Source organism: Mus musculus, chromosome 2, assembly GCF_000001635.26.
Source record: "Mus musculus strain C57BL/6J chromosome 2, GRCm38.p6 C57BL/6J".
In the NCBI taxonomy this organism is placed as follows: domain Eukaryota; kingdom Metazoa; phylum Chordata; class Mammalia; order Rodentia; family Muridae; genus Mus; species Mus musculus.
Genome location: NC_000068.7, coordinates 51,663,940 through 51,684,151, shown reverse-complemented (window position 1 = coordinate 51,684,151; position 20,212 = coordinate 51,663,940). Strand labels below are relative to the sequence as shown.

Genomic DNA, 20,212 nt, shown 5'->3' with positions numbered 1-20,212 from the left:
TAGCACTTTGGAGGTATAGGCAGAAGGACTAGATATTTAAAGTCACACAAGCAGGGCTATATAAAAATGCATGTTTCAAAAAACAAACAAACAAAAACCCCAAACTCAAACAGCATATAATGAACGACAACAGCATCTCATTTGTTAAAACTAACAGTTAAGAGTTCAATTTATATCATTTATGAGTAAAGGATTTTGCAGTTAATATACATATTTGAAAATAAATGATTTAATATTTTTAAGATGTTAGAGAAACTTTAGAAAACACAAAAGCATCATTTGTTTACATTAAGGGGAACCCAGGTAGTAAGAAGCAACTATTACAAAGGGAGAACCTTCACGGTCTTTCCCAATGTAATGAGTGGAACTTTGGCTCTTTGTCTGTTGTGGCAGGTGAATGTGGTCTGCAAACACACACACACACACACACACACACACACACACACACACACACACACACACACACACACACTTGGGGGAAGGGAGAGGGAGAGGGAAAGGGAGAGAGGGGAAGGAGGAGGGGGAGGGGGAGAGAGAAAGAGAACATAAATAAGACTGGGTGCACTATTTCTGGTTAGTGGGTAAGAAGATACTATACAAAGAGGAACAGAGAGAGATCTCAAGGAGCTAAATCCAGCCATGTAGATTAACCAGGAGGGAAAAGGGCACCTTTGTCCTCCAGCAGCAAGAGACTGAGTTCAGGTCTGTCTCATAGGAGCTTGGGAGCAGACTCATGACCAGGTCTCCAGAAAGAAGCAAAGAACTGTCACTGTCTCATCTGTCTCCTGGTCATGGCCTAAGCAGGGGAACCAGACAAGCCATGTGGTAACTGCATTTCTGTTCTTCAGAGCTATGAGATAACAAATAGATTTTGTTCAAACAGTGGAACATATAGTAATTTTATACCATGGTAGTGGAAAATTAATATACCCTTCAGGTTGTTCAATGTGCTGGGAAAGTGCAGACCAAGAGTCTTAATATTTCAGATAAGCCCCATCATTTTCGAAGGTATATTATTTAACAAATAAGTATTTATCTTTAATATGCCTATGTTCTTTTGAAATGTGTATACATTGAGGAGTCATGCCTGTAATTTCACAAACCCATCAGGCTTTAGGCCCTGGCATATAGTTCACTTTTGCTATGAGCAGAGCCTTGCTAAGCAAAGCTGAAGCTGGGTGACGACATCGAATCTTGAGAAATTTCACCTCTGTACCTTTAACTAGTCCATCAGTGAGACTACCGTAGTGCGTCTAGGTAAAGCTTGAAAATCAGCTGGAACTAGCCTCATTTATACTTGTCCTCTGTGGGTGTCTACCACAGTGCTTAGGCCTTTTGTAAATGAATGCCACTTAACTACTATTCTGGCTCTTCTTTGGCTTCCAAGGTGACAGAAACTTTGATTTACAGTGAGAGAGCTTTCAGTCAGGGCTAGGAGGATGGGGGAAGCTTTCTGTTCATTGCCTGAGTGACAGTGCAGGCTCTTACAGCACACACCGAAGCCTCCTGCTCAAACTCAGGTCTCACTGAGGAATATCGAAATAGATGACGAGAAGCAGCTTAAAAACATAATGGGGAGAGAATAAAGATAGACCTTCCCTTTAGTAACCCAAGCTTTTGTTCTGTTCCTTTAGAGTTGAATGTTCCGAGGAGGCTTCTGTGCCAGCATCATGCAGCATTTCTGCTGTCATTAAACCGAAGTGGCTGCTGACCTGTCTGTTCACCCACCCATGTGTTGCCGCAGGGCTTATCACTGTAGGTTAGCGCCCTGGTGACTGATGAGCTGGAGTCTGGTCTTTGGACCCTGTTTGCCCTCATTGCAAGAACAGCAACGGTGGATGGTTAGCTACTGCCAAATGACCTCTGAGACTCAGCCAATGCTATTTAAAATATTTTATTTTATTCTTATAATCAGGTGTGTGTATGTGTGTGCCGGTGTGTGCTTGCACAGGTGTGTGTGGGGGGACTAGTTAAAGAATAGAAGAGTAATCAGACACACTCGACTCTGTCCAGTGAACTGGTGAGACAGGCCCATACATACAAAAGTTTGGGAGTCTTTTCATAGAGATTTAAAGCAAGAGAGGAAAGACATAGAGGGGTGGCTTTGACCCTACTGAGCAGGGGGCGTGGAAACCTTCTGACTTTGAAATAAGCGTTGTTTGGTGTGGCAGCGAGGAATTCATTTCTTCAGTGACAATGCCTGATGCACTTTGGGCCACCACATGTCTCCCAATCAGCCTGTCTGCGAATGTCCCAAGTCCCTAGGGAGAAAGGGAAACTTAGGAACTTGGAATGCTTAGTCAGTGCGCAGAGAAAGAGCTGGTGAAATTTGAAATATCAGTGTAACTTTGACCTACAGGTGAGTGAGACCAGAGGAGACTATTAACCACGGTGACACCAAATTCCCACTATGACTCCTATGACCTCTGTGTGCTGCTTCTCCTGCCCAGTGTAGCGTTCTCTCACCTTAAAGCAGACTGATGAAAGCAAGAGAAGGTTGTCTAAAATGATGTTGTGTTACTTCTGAAGACAGGCCATAGGGCATCACGGCTTTCATCTTTCCTCCTTGCTATGGAGACAGCAGATGCCACACTGCGAGGATGCTCTGGCGGCTGTACACAGATGTCCATGTAAGGAACAGAGGCCCCTTTTCCTCAGCCACTGGAGCCAGCCAGCACAGAAGCAAACAGCGCTTCCCTGCTCAGTTCCCTGCTCAGTTCCCTGGTGAGAGACTGGGCTACAACTACATTTGTTATTCAAAATAACAAATGTCTGTTGTTTTAGACTACTAAGTTTTAGGCTATTTGCTATATAGTAGCAAATTCTCACCTGCTTATAGAGCATATGATAGCTGGTATTCCAATCTATTTCGAACTGCGAATTTGGTTAGGACTGACCCTGCATCTTATTAATTTTTTTTCATTCCCGCTAACATGCCTTTAACCTTTAGATTATTTTTAATTAAAAAGTTTTGTGTAAACTTAAATTTCCAAGTCTCTTCTGAATAATGTCTAAAACGTTCAATCACTGCTGCCATTGTTATCAGAGGGATCTTGCCGTTGACACAAAGGTACCCATGAGAGAGTACTGGAGAGATGCAGTGGGCCAAGCCAGCATTAACAAGCTAAACAAAGCGTGGGTCTCACCTTCACATGTGTCTCTATTCTTTCTGTTGTATCTCGTGGTTAGAGCTGTCTTCTCAGGACCACGATAATCATGGGACAGACAAAATAAAGATAGAAATAGATAGATATCCAGTAAAATCACCTTGGTTGCTGCCATGGCATATAGCTAGCTGTCTTTATCAGGAGCACACAGTGGCAGGATGCTTTGAGCTTTCCCTTTAACAATTATTACCATCGATCCGTCACTCAGCCTACACATTCATCTCCCAGTCACACACTCGTCTCTGGCAGTGGCTCCCCACCCCCCCCCAACTGACATTTAACACTGTATTTGTACAATTCCTGGCAAGTAATGAAAGAATAGGAAGGAACATAATTGTTATTTGTGAAGCACTTGCTTTGTTTTGAGGATTGAATGCCAGCGAAATGTTTCTACAAACAGCATTAACATCTTGTATTGACAGGGCCTCCCTCGCATCTGGAGTGGTTTTGAACCTTTCCTAAGGACACACAGTGAGTTGAAGTCTGAAGAACTTAGGTCTTTTAGCCCGTAAGCTAAATGTCTTATGAATAAGCTATTTGGACATGTTTTTTTTTCCTCCTTATATCTTTAACATACAAACTCAACTGTATGCTTAGACAAATAGAACCATTTTGAGGGAAAAGTCATTATATGTTTTTTTTTTCCTCTAGTACTTAATGCTGATTATATTTGTCTTAGAGGAGAAAAATGTTGTGCTAGGCATATTAAATGTTAGACATCTTTTAGGAATGTTTTTGTGTTGGGAAAATGAGACAGAAGAAGAGAATGCACCTAATTTTCTCCAGTTGCGGTGTGATATAGAGCAAGCATTCTTCATAAACTCTGGTTCATCATGGCTGTTATCCTCATCATCATTATGGTGATGAGGATGGTGATGGGATAATAGCCATAATGATAATAGATGTGATGGGAGGAATTTCAGTTGGAGCCTAAACCTCGTCGGTGTTTGTACATGTATTCAGACATGGGAGGAATGTCTGGAAGGCAACTGCTGCGTTCCCTCCTCAAGTGACCGTGGAGCCCTCAGGGACAGATCTAAAGGGTGCTAGACAAGTGGGTGGGCAAAACTGCTTTAAAGATGGTAGGTGATGAGGGAAAAGGACTTTGGATACCACCTAATACTTTACCCCAAAGTTGAGGTAGCTTAAGTGTGGAGTGTACCAATTCCATGTGCAAGCATTTGCTGGCTGGGAGACCCATTAGGACCAGGTGCTTCTATGCTGCAGCTCCCTCAGGAAGAACGTACAGCACTGTCCTTAGACCTTAGTGCTTCGAGGACTGCACTGAAGCCTTTGCAAAGAGGAGAGGGGCGGTGGCATAGGCCCCCTGAGCTATGCCTGCAGCCAGTTACGGTTTCATCGGACATTAGCTGGATCCTGAAGGAAGAGCTTCATTGAGCCAAAAATAAGTAGGGCACTCAACTGATGCTACAGAGAAGTAAGATCACCATCCAGGGCTGGCGGAGACTGAGTGGGAGTAGAGACATTGGCATAGTCAAGTGCTGGTAACGTCAGAGAAACTGATGGATCTCAGGACTTGAAGCCTTTGGTAGGGAGGTTATCGGCGCCATCCTCTCCACACACTTTGCCCAGTTTCCCTTCAGGAATGTGAAGTTGGCTCCTGAAAAGGCAAGCGCCTCAGAAGTCCCCACAGATTAGAATAATTACAGAACTGCTTGTGCAAGTCCTAACAACAGTCTGATCTCACTTCCTGACAGCTGAGTGCGTGCTCTGAGTCTGGTCAAACCAGCGCTTATAACCGGGGAAGAGAATGAATTCCTTGTCATTTGGCATGCTCTCTGGCTCTCTTGCCAGTGCTTGCTCTCTAAGTGAGGCCTGAGTGGATTTCTTGCTCTGGTTAAAAGCAATGGAGACCCAGCTGTGGGGTCTATGTGGCTCCCTTTTCTGGATGAGTGAGGCTAAGAACACTGTGCAGTGTCAAGTTACATCCAATAGGTTTCAGCACATCTACAGTGATGGTCAATGAACAGGGTCCCCCACCCCGGCCCCAGTTGGATGGTCTCTTGTGACTATCGCTGAAGCTTGTCAGCAGCTTATCTTACTCCCATATTGTTGGTGGGGTTTGGGTGGGGTTGGGGGTGGGGGTTTCGGTGTGGGTGTCACAGTGAGCCTCGGCTTAGCCAATTGGATCTGCACTGCCCTTGTCCAGTCGAGGGTGGCTACATTGTGCCTTGCTTGGATTGTTATTGAGATGAAGTTTCTATGAATTTCTGAAGGATAGTGGCCACTCCAACATAGCAATTAAGAACACAGACATTCACCTCTTGCTGGGGGGCTACTGGAAGTTGGTGGCTATTGGCCTAAATTGTGGCTGTGGGCATAGCTTAGTGTGCCTATGACATCACTCATCTTCATTAACTCTTTCTGAAGGCTTCACAAAGAGAGAATCCGGTTTCTTCAGAAATGTGGGCCGTGGTAGGTTAATCATGCTCTAATGGGAAAATCCACACCCATGAGTACATGGACAGTGCTAAGTAGACTCAGAGTGTTAAAAAACTAAAACAGGGAATGAAATGGGAGGAAAAGGAGGGGATGGGGTGGATATGATGAAAACACAGTGTATGTATGTATGTATGTATGTATGTATGTATTATTTCTCTAAATTAATAAAATTTCCAAAAAGAACATGAAGTTTACAGGAAAATTACTCTGGCTCAAATCCCAGCTCTGCTACGTAAGGGATTCATAACCTTGGGCATGAGATGAGAAATCACTTAATTGCTCTGAACTTGAGCTGCTTGCCTCTTAAAACCAAGATGCTTAAATTATCCACTGTACAAGGATTTTATAAAGGCAGAGGGAAATAACAGAGGCCAAGATTTAAGAATGGTGTCCATTTCACTGCAAACACATCCAGTCAAGGTGAGTTTTATTTAAGTCATTATCCATAGACTAGGTCAACTTGGGCTGGTGTTTATGAACACTAGGTCCCAGGGAGGGGGACGGGTTGTCTTAGGATTTGGGTAGTAGGACTGTTTGAGCCTGCTCATGATAGTCAGCAGGGATGTCCCAGTTAATAAGTCAAGTCTAATCCTTTCCAGAACCTGTATCTCTTTATGAAGTTTCTAGGAGAAAGGGTAAAGTGGTCTCAATTGTATCAAACATCTCTCTTTAGTTGCAGGATCTCTGGATGGATTGGCAGAGAGGAGATGCAGATAGGCACATCCTTGTGGAGTCAAACCAGGCAGGCCAGACTTGGAGACAAAGCCATGGTAAGTGTGGCTGCCATATCTGTACCTGCTAAAAGACACCCAGCAGCATATCTAGTGATCTGTTTCCATGAACATGTGCATGCGAATACATATTCATGCCACACATAATATATGGCCACGCATGTATGTGTGAGATGTCTAATAATACACTCAAGCATCTGCAACCTACATGAGCGCCATGTCTGAAGCTGCTTACCACTGTCAACGTGTGTGCAGCCATTTGAAGGGTAATTTTCTAATTCCTAGCAAGAACCTTTAAATTTTACACATAATTTGACCAAATTATTTTTGGCTTAGAAATGTACTGTTAAGAAAATAAGAGACTAAGTATTAGAAAATGCTACTATAAAGATTGCAAGGAGATTATTCACCAGGACATATTTATAACAGAAACTCAAAAAGAAAAATATTAGTCAACGATAAAGGTGGTTGAGTATAGCATCACACGTACAGAGTGATCATTGTCAACAGTCACCAGAGACTTTGCTGAGGACATTCAGAGACATGTAAACATGCTCCTATGGTGAGTAGAAAAAGCTAGTTACATAGTGTTATATGTTTCGGATTTTTTTTCTTTCAAGAATAAAGAGACATGGGCATAAGAACAAAACTAAGAAATACCACAAACCCCATCAACTATCTTGAAGTAGTGAGAATTAACGTGTTTTGTGTTTTTTTCTTATCTGAATTTGCAATTCTACCTTAATAATATTTTTTTCTTTCACAGCATGAAAAGAAAAATGCCTGAACAAACGTGAAAGCCCGTGAGCGGCCTCTCTTGACTGTGTACTTCCCAGCAGCTGACACAGAGGCAGGAACGTCCCAAGGTCCCTGATAAAATGTCCCCATAAAGCAAAGTGGAGTCCGGCTGCCTGGGGGGACATTCAGCTTTTCCTGCCACTACAACCTGTGATAAATTCATCCTAAGGGCCCTCTTAGAGAGGTCACTGGGTAACACAAGAAACGGCTTATTTGATTACATTCTTAGAGTGAGAGTAATTCTGAGTTTATGGATTCTTTTTTATATTGTCCTTCGAACTATGCTGATGAGAAACTTAAAAGCAATTTAAATTGGAAGTCAAGCTAAAGCCACCCACGGCCTAATTAGTTCATCAGTCTTAATCCAGCGAAGGCTCTGAATAGCTAAGGACAAAGTTGGTTTGCAATCTTCAAACTTTCACTGAGGTCACTTACCCTGACAACCATCAGGGCTCCCCACTCAAGTCCTTTCTGCTGCTGTGCTTGTTTTATGCTTCATGCATTGAGCAAGGCCTGTGATGAGCATAGAAACAGTACTGCTGTAGATGTTAGGAGTCTAATGAGGAGACCTGCTTAGCTGAAGATTCTGGGCAAAGCCCGAACAAGGAAAACTACAGGATCTAATTTCCGAACCATTTTTATTAATAGATATATTTTAAAAAGTCAGTCCAAATATTTTTCTCTGATACATGTTCTCTCTCTCTCTCTCTCTCTCTCTCTCTCTCTCTCTCTCTCTCTCCCCCGCCCTGTGTGTGTGTATGTGTGTGTGTGTGTGTCCTCTCCCTCTCTCCCTCCCCATCTCTCTTTTGAAGCAAGTATAATTAAGAACCTCATCTATTGGGACTAATAAAGATACCAGGTAAGAGCTTCATTAAGGCCCAGGTAACATGGACGTGGCCAGTATAATTTCTTGTTGTATACTTCAGGACAGTGTGTACATTTGGTTTCAAAGACATCTGTGTTGAGATAACTGAATGACCCAAATTAGATAATTTGGGTCATTATTTGGTAATAGAGGACATGTATCAAAAAGGACAACCTGTTTCAAAATGGCCCACTTATGGCCCTCCTCCCCGTATTAAATGGATTGTTGCTATGACAACTACTCAGACTCCCAGTTTGTTACCACAGCTCTCTGCAGTGGGAAAACTGGGTCCCACTCCTTCTCAAATCTGCATGGTGATTTGTATTAGGGGGCAGAGACTTTGGGAGGCCTTTGAGTTTCTGAGTGAGGTCCCTCATGAATGGAATTAGAATAATGGTTTTTGCTATTCCTAGGGCTGAGACCCTTTATTACAGCTCCTCATGTTGTGGTAACCCTCAACTATAAAATTATTTTGTTGCTACTTCATAACTGTAATTTTGCTACTGCTATGAATCGTAATGTAAATGTATGCTGTGCAGTCTCTGTGAAAGGGTCATGGGACACTCCTCCCTCCAAAGGGTTTTGAACACAGGTTAAGAAGCCCTGGATTAGCACCTGTAAGTTAAGGATTACAGCTCCATCTCCTCCCTCTACCATGTGAGGAGATGCAAGGGGAAGGCTATTAAACAGGAAGAGGGCCTCGCGGAAATCATTCTGGCACTCTCCTCTTAGACTTCCACCCTCTGGAAGATTCTGTAAGAGAATCATTGCTGTTTCTAAGCCTCCAGCCTATGGTTTTTGATTATTTTAATCAGAATTATGACATGCATATGACTTGGGAAGAAAGTGCTCATCTCTCCGAATTAGCAGTAATGGGGCAGAACTGGTCATGCCATGGGACAGGGTTGGGCGATGCTGTCATCATTAAGGAAGTGTTGTCATTATTATGGATTTCCCAGCTGCCTTCTTCTGCAGTGGCACACAGTTTAGTATTACACAGGGAGACTTTTATTCTTTCTTAACTGACGAGGCAAACTCCCAAGGATCTAGCCTCTAAACTACTTTTAATTTACCCACTAGTTTTAAGGAGGGCAACAACTGGAGGAGCGTGAGGCAGAGGAGATGCTCTGTGTTTGTGCTCCATGCTCATGGACTAAGACAACAATTATGCCTGTTGCAAATGTTAAAATGCTTCTGCAATGATTGTGCTGACTGGTCATCCATGACTTGGGAGCTGCAGTGACATTTGGAAACTCATTGACTTTCCCTACCATGCTTGTGGCTGGAATACTAAAGTGAATCCAGGTGTGCTAAAAATCCAGATGTTGGACGAGACATCCTGGTACAGGACACTCAGAGGCCCCTCAGTCGTATGGTGCAGCTACAGACTTTGTGCCAATTAGATTAGAATGGTGTTCTTCAGGAGAGTGGAGGTTCCTGGGTCTGCATCTGGCTTTGAAGGAGGCGGCTGCATGCCTTATGATATCCAAGAGCCACCCCTTAAGGCTTACCTGCATTGCTGTAACAGACTGTTTTGATTCCTGATGTGGGTCCTCTTCTCTTGCAGACTCATCTCTGTAGCAAAGCCAGTTGCAAATGAAACTCTGGATGACTGCCAGGGACTGGCTGCTGGCTCTAGTTAATATCTGAACCCTTTCACCTTCCTCAGATTCCTTGCCCTACCCTGAATTTTGTTTCTATCTTAGCCCGACCTGGAAGATTTTGGTATTACACTACTCTCTCAAGTTCCCCCCTGCCACCCAGGATACTTTGAAATTAATTGCCTGTCTCACCTCAGCTTTCTCATGACTTTCACCATCAATGGGCATTTGCCACCACCCATTCTCCTCTATAGTCTTTGTTAAAATTTATCTGAGGCCTGGGTTATGGACCCCTTCCAGCCCATGGGCTCTCTGTCCTCTGTGGGATCATAGACTTTGCCATTTTAATCCATTCTTTCCATTCAGGTTGTTTCCTAATGATAGGTTCTGAGTCCACTTCACGCACTAATTAATACCCTCGTGAGTGCCTAGCCTTGATTAGTGACCACCTGCGACTTAATGCATGGATATTTTGCAGGAAATATACAGGAAAACAAGACATTATTACAGCTCCCAGGGACTGAAAGAAGATGTGTGTATGTCAGTGTAGAATGGGACACCGTATCAGTGTGCTTTCATGGTTAGAGGAGAAGCAAGAGACAAGGTCTGGATGGGGTGTGGGGGCAAACGAAGTTTTGGGCTGGATTGTGGATGTCACACATCTTTTGAATCAGGAGGGAAGGTTCTTGGGGACACTGAAACTCCAGCGAAGGCAGAATGCAGGGAAAGCAGCAGCATTTGCTGAGAAATTGATGGTGGTTCAAGGTGAGCAGGAGTGGGGGCTGGCGAAGAGCTTCTCAGAGAGTGTGCTGGAACGTAGGGCTAGCATGTGAGCTTACAGGAAACAGGACTGAGGCAAGAGCTGCTGACTGTGTGTTTCTCCTAAAAGACTCAGTGTTGCCAGGTATGGCGGCGCCTTCCTGCAACTCAAAGGCTTGGGGAATTAAGACAGGAGAGTAAGCAAATTGGAGGCCAGCCTGAGCTACATGCAGACCTTGTCTCAAAATACATACACACGTTCATATACGTACACGTAGATAATAAGGATAAAGTAAGTCTAAAATGAAGACATTGTTCTCCCTCACTCTGCAAACCCCCAAATCATAACTGTTAGGTGTTCTAGGGACCTGTGTAAGTGTAAGCGCCAACTTTGTTATTTTAATAGGCTATAGTTTGTTCACTGGTGTAATGATGGAAGACACAGGAGTTGTTTCTCCTGGAGCTGTGCATGAATACTGTGTGTTTTGGGTGATAATTTCCCAAATCTTCTCTGGAGTGTGTGTGTGTGTGTGGGGGGGATGTAAGCACTAAAGTTCTGCAATCACTCAGCAGCAAAGATGGACACTGGTAGAAAGTTCATTTGGCTATCTTTGATAGTTACTCTCCTTAGTGGTCAGGGCCCAGCTTTCCCTACCCAGCTCCCGAGGCTGGCTGCTTGCTGGAGAAGACTTGCAATGAATTTGAAAGCCTGAGTTTGAGGACAAATGCAGGGTGGAGAGACTGGATACTAGCCAGAGAAAAGAAAAGCAATAAACATGACAGATAGTTTGGAAAACCAGGCCTCTGAGGAACATTTAAGGGCATTGCGAATCTTAATTGATATAAAAACGCTTTGTTGTAGTGAATCACAGGTGACATTTCTTTCTTCGTTGTGACAGTGAGTACAAGGGAAAGAACTGGACTTCACTCAAACAAAGCAAATCCCTGTCAGAGCAAACAGGGGAAATACTCAGGAATATAAACCTTGGCTTAACTGTAACCGGTATAGCCAAAGCCATGGACTGTTCACTCAGAGCAGTGTGGATGGGATGTTTCAGGGAAAGCAATGAAGAGCTTGTATGTTTCCATTTATTCTTTTGCCAGAATATTATTTTAGTTTTTTTGTCAATGTTGTCGGTAACAAACATCTCATAAAGGTTTGCAATGTGTCAAGACACTAGAAATGTAGAATGCTTGTTGGGATGTCAAGCTGTGGAAAAAAAGAACAGGGAGTGAGACTAGGTAGGGTGCTTCCCTCCACTGCACGGCAACTCTCTTCAGCCCAACAGGGCTTCGAACTCAGGAGTGTAGCTTGCCCTGGGTGGGGCCCTGGCATGGGAGGAAATGGTTGGGCCTTGTGTTACCCATTGGTTAGTCAATGGCTGGAGACTGCTGTGAGCCTAGCAGACCTCTGCACCAACTCTTCTTGACAGGGAGTATTGACCACAGGAGTATTGTGCGACTGTGCACTTAGAGAGGATGCTGTAGAAGATTCTGAAGCCCCGAGCTGTACTCTTTTATAACTGCACGCTGAAGCCTTTTCGGAGAAAGGATATGTGTGTGACACCTCAGTGCTTACCCTCATGAATAACAGCCTTCTGTATCAATAATGTCTTTTGTTTATTTATTATTTGATAATTTCAAAATGTATACAGTGGTTTTGATCACATGTACCCTAAATACACACCCCGACCAGACACTCCCAGGATGCTTCCCTCCCACTTTCAGTTTCATGTTTCCAACTCTCTCTCTCTTTGAGAGTCACTTAATACTGCCTTCTAAATATTAACTGATCCTAACTTCCTCCTCCTCCTCCTCCTCCTCCTCCTCCTCCTCCTCCTCCTCCTCCTCCTCCTCCTCCTCCTCCTCCTCCTCTTCTTCTTCTTCTTCTTCTTCTTCTTCTTCTTCTTCTTCTTCTTCTTCTTCTTCTTCTTCTTCCCCTCCTCCTCCTCCTCCTCCTCCTCCTCCTCCTCCTCCTCCTCCTCCTCCTCCTTTTTCTTCTTCTCCTTCTTGACATTATTTCTCTGTGTAGTCTGAAATTCACTCTGTAGACCAGGCTAACCTCAAATTCAGAGATGCACCTGCCTCTGCCTCCTTAGTGCTGGGATTAAAGATGTGCAACACCACCTGGTGAGGCTTCATTTTACACAGATAATTGTAGCTTCAGTGAGTTCACATCCCATCCAGAAAACAATATTTCATAGCTCTCACTGCTGCCCTCTGCTTCTTACATTTGTTCTTTACCCTCTTTTGTGATCCTCCTTGTGACCTGAGGGTATTCATATAGTTGTCCCATTTAGGGATCAACACCCAACAGTGACTTACTCTCAGCACTTTCACCAGTTATGAGTCTCCACATCAACTTATACTGCATAAAGAAACTTCCCTGGCCAAGGTTAGGAACAGCACTAATCAGTGGGTACAAATACAAATATTTAGAAGATGGCTTCACAATACGTCTGTTTAGCAAATCAGCAATGGTAGGTTCCCCTTTAGGATCTATGACCTCTTGACTTACAGGCCTTCGCACATGTTTATAGTACCAGATATACCTGGAGAAGAAGGCCTCAAGTTTCATGAGAAGTAGTTGGCTAGTCCTATAACATTCATTCCATTATTTTGCCAGTAGCCGCATCTTGCCTGATAGATCCACCTTATAGCATTCTGGGCACGGTCCTGAGCAGTGCCATTAATGACTCTTCTCCTTCCATCAAAGCTAGAGGGCAGGGAGGAGTTTCCAAGGAGGGTCCAGTTTCTCTCTTACAGGTGATGGGTCCTGTCTTCTGCAATTGAGTCTTAACCATTTAGTCATAGCAGACAACCAAGAGCAATGGCATAAACTTGAACACATTTGTTTCTAATTATAATTAAGTAATTGTAAAGTGGGCATCTTTCATGCGCAAACTTAAGCTTTTTTTGTTCTGATTTTTGTTTTTTGTTTGTTTGTTTGTTTTTTGATACAGTCCAGTCAAATACACATGTGAGTTTGCAGATTCACCTATTGAGTATTTACGATCTGGGAATAGCAGATACTTTCCTGAGTATTAATGCCCTTCCCAATAACCCAGCATGGTAGAGTCTACACTTCAGTCTTTCCCTTAAGGAAAGTCCAGGTCACATTGTGTAGGAGAATATTTTTTTAAAGTTATGTGATTTGCCAGTATGTGGCAGAGCTGAGGTGATTGAAGGCATTCTACATCACACCAAATTGATGGCTCCAAAAATATTACAGAAAAGAATGGAACTGTCTGGGTTGTATTTGTGAAAATGATTTAATTCTTATGTCCCCTGTTCCAGGTTATGTGGATTTTTGGTATAGTCTTTGTTGTAGTAAAATAAAATATTATGGCTTCTGACATATGTTCAAGCAGGGTGGATTAATTTTTGACTATGTGCTTTGCAGAGCTGGGTAACTTGAGTCTATGCATCTATATTGGTTTGACACATTTGCTGAGAATTACAACTTTCCATAGGACCTTCCATTTTATATCTAGTTTTATATATCATCTACCTAATCTATTTTTTAAAACAAAACAAAGCTGGAGTCAAAAATATGAAATTCATTGAGACTGAGATATCAACGAAAGGGAATTCCTGGATATAATCTTTCCTCTTAGTTGTTTTCCTTCCCTCTAAATTTTATTAAAAATGTGGTAGGCATATCAATATTACATATTTTAAAAAATTAGCCAATGATGTTGATCTGTGTTTCATTTTAAGGTTATTAGAATTGGCACATTATTAAGCATGTTCTTTCTAGGCTGGAAAAGTGATATTGTTTGGATATTTGTTGATGACTAAACTCAGGATCAGAATGTTTTATCAGCTCATACTTAATTCATTAAGGTTTCATAGGAATTAGCCTCAGGCCAGGCTAAGAGCTGGTTTATTAAATAATCGTTTGAACATGGAGAGAGGATTAGGCCAATCTTTTAAAAGAGCAGATTCCTTTGAAGGAACTCACCACGTTAAGTTGCACTGCTAATGATGCAGCCAACAGTTGCTCTCTTCTTCTTAAGATAGAGACTGTATCTGCCTTCTCTTCTTTTCTGTCTTAGGAAGCATCTCACAGCATTGGTTGACACTGAGTTTCCAAAACCCACTACGTGTGTGTGTGTGTTTTTGTGTGTTTGTGTGTGTGTGTGTGTGTGTGTGTACTCTGTGTGTATGTGTTGTGTGTATATACTGTGTGTGTATATTGTATGTGTATATTGTGTGTGGTGTGCATGTGTTGTTGTGTGTCTGTATTGTGTGTGTAGTGTACATATGTTGTGTATGTGTGTGTACTGTGTGTTTTGTGTATGAATGTGTTGTGTGTGTTGTGTCTGTATGTGTGTACTGTGCATGTGTGCTTATTGTGTGTGTGTGCTGTGTGTGTATGTGTTGTGTATATATATATATTGTGTGAATATATTGTATATGTGGTGTGCATGTGGTGTTGTGTGTGCATTGTGTGTGTAGTGTACGTGTGTTGTGTGTGTGTGTGGTGTGTGTATGTGTATGTATACTGTGTGTGCTGTATATGTATGTGCTGTGTGTGTTGTGTGTTGTGTCTGTATGTGTGTACTGTGCATGTGTGCTTATTTTGTGTGTGGTGTGTGTGTGTAAGATGTGTGGTGTGTGTGTGTGTGTGTGTGTGTGGTGTGTGTATGTGAGTGTACGTTTGTGTGAACTGTGTGTGTTGTGTGCGTATATGTTGTGTGTGTATACCGTGTATGTGTCATGTTTGTGTGGGTGTGTTGTATATGTACATGTTGTATGTGTTGTGTGTGCGAATGCACCCACAAGTGCTATTGCAATCTGGTGCGCTGGTATATTGACTTCCTCTCATCTTTAGAGACAGTGAGACCTTCTCATGAAGCCTGTAACAATTCTTTTGGTGTCAACTGTAGCTAATGTGCTTCCTTGCACATTGTGCTTTAGTTAATATTTCTGATGAGGTTAGGTGTTGCTTATGCCAAGAAACTGACCTTATTTGGAAAAAGTATCTATTCAGATGTTATTCAGTTAAGATATTTAAGTTTAGATCATCTTAATTTTAAGATTGGCTCTAATCTATTGACTAATGTTCTAAAGCAGAGGTTCTCAGCCCATGGGTTGTGACCACTTTGGGGGTAGTCATATATTAAATATCCTATATAACAAGTATTTACATTCTGATTCATTACAGTAGCAAAATTACAGTTATAAAGTAGCCATGAAATTAACTTTATGGTTGGAGGTCACGGCAACATAAGGAATTGTATTAAAGGGTCGCAGCATTAGGAAGGTTGTGAGCCACTGTTAAAGAGATATGAGAGGCATAGAGGTGAAGACCATGGGGAGAAAGAGACAGCAAACAAGATGATATTAGTCAGGGAATCCCCAGGATTGCTGATAGTCACCAAAAGCTGGGACAGAGGTATGGTCCATCTAGAAGAAGCTAAGATAGACCATAACCCATGGGCTGAGAACCTCTACTTTAGAAGAACATCTTGCTTCTAGGCTTCTGGCCTCCAGAACTCAGAGAAACAAAATCTCTGTTGTTGCAAGCCAACAAGTGTGCAGGAACTTATTTAAACAGCCCCAGAGAAATAAAGCCATCAGTGCCACTCTGTTCTGAATTGAATGTCCTCAGTCAGAGACTCCCTCAGAGAGAAGGTCCACTGTGGATGCACGAGACCATCACCCATACATGACCATGCTCCTGGCACTGCTCACATTTCACAGGCATAGGAATGGGAAATTACTATGGCTTCTTTTAAAGAGGCATTGAGAGAACTGCCTTTTGGACAAGCAGTTGAAGAATGTTTAATAATGTTTCTTAACATTTTCCCTCCCTCCCTCCCTCCTTCCCTCCCTTCCTCTCTCCCTCCCTTCTTCCCTCCTTTCGGGCTGAACTACACAATCTGAGCACTACTGACTATGAACAGTTAGCATGGCATGAATATAGAAAGCAGGGGGTGTTCATAAAAGCAAGAGCCCGCCCTTCCGGTCCGAGCAGCACCAGGGTAGCTAGGGCGCAGAGTCGGCTGACACCTGCCAGCTACCCACAACACCTGTCACTTGATTTTAAGACTTCTGGTGAGTGGAACACAGACTGAGACTGCATTAGTTAGGGAAGCAGAAAACACGGCCTGAGTAGGGGCACAAGCCCCTTCCGGTCCAAGCAGCACCGGGGTAGCTAGGGCACAGAGTCAGCTGACACCCGCCAGCTACCCACAACACCCTCCACGGGATCTTACCCTTTGCCTGAGCATCAGCAGCAGACATCTCAGTTCAGGGACCCCGCCGAGTGTATTCTGCACAGGCAGGTGGCCATTTTCCCGGTCAGAGGATAGGGATCTTCCCGGTGTGGGAGCACTTTGCCTGAGCATCGGCAGCAGACATCTTGGTTCCTAGACCCTGCCGAATGTATCCTGCACAGACATCTTGGTTCCAGGACCCTGCCGAGTGTATCCTGCACAGCTCCAGAGAATACCAGATGGCGAAAGGCAAACGTAAGAATCCTACTAACAGAAGTCAAGACCACTCACCATCATCAGAATGCAGCACTCCCACCCCACCTAGTCCTGGGCACCCCAACACAACCGAAAAGCTAGACCCGGATTTAAAAGCATATCTCATGATGATGGTAGAGGACATCAAGAAGGACTTTATTAACTCACTTAAAGAAATACAGGAGAACACTGCTAAAGAGTTACAAGTCCTTAAAGAAAAACAGGAAAACACAACCAAACAGGTAGAAGTCCTTAAAGAAAAATAGGAAAACACATCCAAACAGGTGATGGAAATGAACAAAACCATACTACACATAAAAAGGGAAGTAGACACAATAAAGAAAACCCAAAGTGAGGCAACGCTGGAGATAGAAACCCTAGGAAAGAAATCTGGAACCATAAATGCGAGCATCAGCAACAGAATACAAGAGATAGAAGAGAGAATCTCAGGTGCAGAAGATTCCATAGAGAACATCGGCACAACAATCAAAGAAAATACAAAATGCAGAAGGATACTAACTCAAAACATCCAGGAAATACAGGACACAATGAGAAGACCAAACCTACGCATAATAGGAGTGGATGAGAATGAAGATTTTCAACTTAAAGGGCCAGCAAATATATTCAACAAAATTATAGAAGAAAACTTCCCAAACCTAAAGAAAGAAATGCCCATGAACATACAGGAAGCCTACAGAACTCCAAATAGACTGGACCAGAAAAGAAATTCCTCCCGACACATAATAATCAGAACAACAAATGCACTAAATAAAGGTAGAATATTAAAAGCAGTAAGGGAGAAAGGACAAGTAACATATAAAGGAGGGCTATCAGAATTACACCAGACTTTTCACCAGAGACTATGAAAGCCAGAAGAACCTGGACAGATGTTATACGGACACTAAGAGAACACAAATGCCAGCCCAGGCTACTATACCCGGCCAAACTCTCAATTACCATAGATGGAGAAACCATAGTATTCCACGACAAAATCAAATTTACACATTATCTTTCCACGAATCCAGCCCTTCAAAGGATAATAACAGAAAAAACAAAAAAAAACAAAAAACAATACAAGGACGGAAATCACGCCCTAGAAAAAGGAAGAAAGTAATCCCTCGACAAACCAAAAAGAAGACTGCCACAAGAACAGAATGCCAACTCTAACAACAAAAATAAAAGGAAGCAACATTTACTTTTCCTTAATATCTCTTAATATCAATGGACTCAATTCCCCAATAAAAAGATATAGACTAACAGACTGGCTACAAAAACAGGACCCAACATTCTGCTGCTTACAGGAAATCCATCTCAGGGAAAAGGACAAACACTACCTCAGAGTGAAAGGCTGGAAAACAATTTTCCAAGCAAACGGTCTGAAGAAACAAGCTGGAGTAGCCATTCTAATATCGAATAAAATCGACTTCCAACCCAAAGTTATCAAAAAAGACAAGGAGGGACACTTCATATTCATCAAAGGTAAAATCCTCCAAGAGGAACTCTCAATCCTGAATATCTATGCTCCAAATGCAAGGGCAGCCACATTCATTAAAGACATGTTAGTAAGCTCAAAGCACACATTGCACCTCACACAATAATAGTGGGAGACTTCAACACACCACTTTCATCAATGGACAGATCGTGGAAACAGAAACTACACAGGGACACAGTGAAACTAACAGAAGTTATGAAACAAATGTACTTAACAGATATCTACAGAACATTTTATCCTAAAACAAAAGGATTTACCTTCTTCTCAGCACCTCATAGGACCTTCTCCAAAATTGACCATATAATTGGTCACAAAACAGGCCACAACAGATACAAAAATATTGAAATCGCCCCATGCATCCTATCAGACCACCATGGACTAAGGCTGATCTTCAATAACAACATAAATAATGGAAAGCCAACATTCACGTGGAAACTGAACAACACTCTTCTCAATGACACCTTGGTCAAGGAAGGAATAAAGAAAGAAATTAAAAACTTTTTAGAGTTTAATGAAAATGAAGCCACAACATACCCAAACCTATGGGACACAATGAAAGCATTTCTAAGAGGGAAACTCATAGCTCTGAGTGCCTCCAAAAAGAAACTGAAAAGAGCAAACACTAGCAGCTTGACAACACATCTAAAGCTCTAGAAAAAAAGGAAGAAAATTCACCCAAGAGGAGTAGACAGCAGGAAATAATCAAACTCAGGGATGAAATCAACCAAGTGGAAACAAGAAGAACTATTCAAAGAATTAACCAAACGCGGAGTTGGTTCTTTGAGAAAATCAACAAGATAGATAAACCCTTAGCTAGACTCACTAGAGGGCACAGGGACAACATCCTAATTAACAAAATCAGAAATGAAAAGGGAGACATAACAACAGATCCTGAAGAAATCCAAAACACCATCAGATCGTTAGACAAAAGGCTATACTCAACAAAACTGGAAAACCTGGACGAAATGGACAAATTTCTGGACAGATACCAGGTATCAAAGTTAAATCAGGATCAAATTAATGAACTAAACAGTCCCATATCCCCTAAAGAAATAGAAGCAGTCATTAATAGTCTCCCAGCCAAAAAAAGCCCAGGACCAGATGGGTTTAGGGCAGAGTTCTACCAGACCTTCAAAGAAGATCTAATTCCAGTTCTGCACAAATATTCCACAAAATAGAAGTAGATGGAACTCTACCCAACTCATTCTATGAAGCCACAATTACTCTGATACCTAAACCACAGAAAGATCCAACAAAGATAGAGAACTTCAGACCAATTTCCCTTATGAATATAGATGCAAAAATCCTCAATAAAATTCTTGCGTTCCGAATCCAAGAACACATTAAGGCAATCATCCATCCTGACCAAGTAGGTTTTATTCCAGGGATGCAGGGATGGTTTAATATACGGAAATCCATCAATGTAATCCATTATATAAACAAACTCAAATACAAAAGCCACATGATCATCTCGTTAGATGCAGAAAAAGCATTCGACAAGATCCAACACCCATTCATGATAAAAGTCTTGGAAAGATCAGGAATTCAAGGCCCATACCTAACCATGATAAAAGCAATCTACAGCAAACCAGTAGCCAACATCAAAGTAAATGGTGAGAAGCTTGAATCAATCCCACTAAAATCAGGGACTAGACAAGGCTGTCCACTCTCTCCCTACCTATTCAACATTGTACTTGAAGTCCTAGCCAGAGCAATTAGAAAACAAAAGGAGATCAAGGGGATACAAATTGGAAAAGAGGAAGTCAAAATATCACTTTTTGCAGATGATATGATAGTATATATAAGTGACCCTAAAAATTCCACCAGAGAACTCCTAAAACTGAAAACAGCTTCGGT

General features: G+C 42.3%; 1 long non-coding RNA gene across 1 annotated transcript in view; it reads left to right on the top strand.

Moving 5' to 3' along the window:
• Positions 1-20,212, top strand: part of Gm13490 (predicted gene 13490) — a 75,044-nt gene that overhangs the window by 47,858 nt on the left and 6,974 nt on the right. Inside the window, exons 3-4 of the long non-coding RNA NR_040639.1 lie at positions 6,304-6,400; positions 7,128-8,018. This is a non-coding gene — a long non-coding RNA (predicted gene 13490). The remainder of the gene's footprint in view (positions 1-6,303; positions 6,401-7,127; positions 8,019-20,212) is intronic.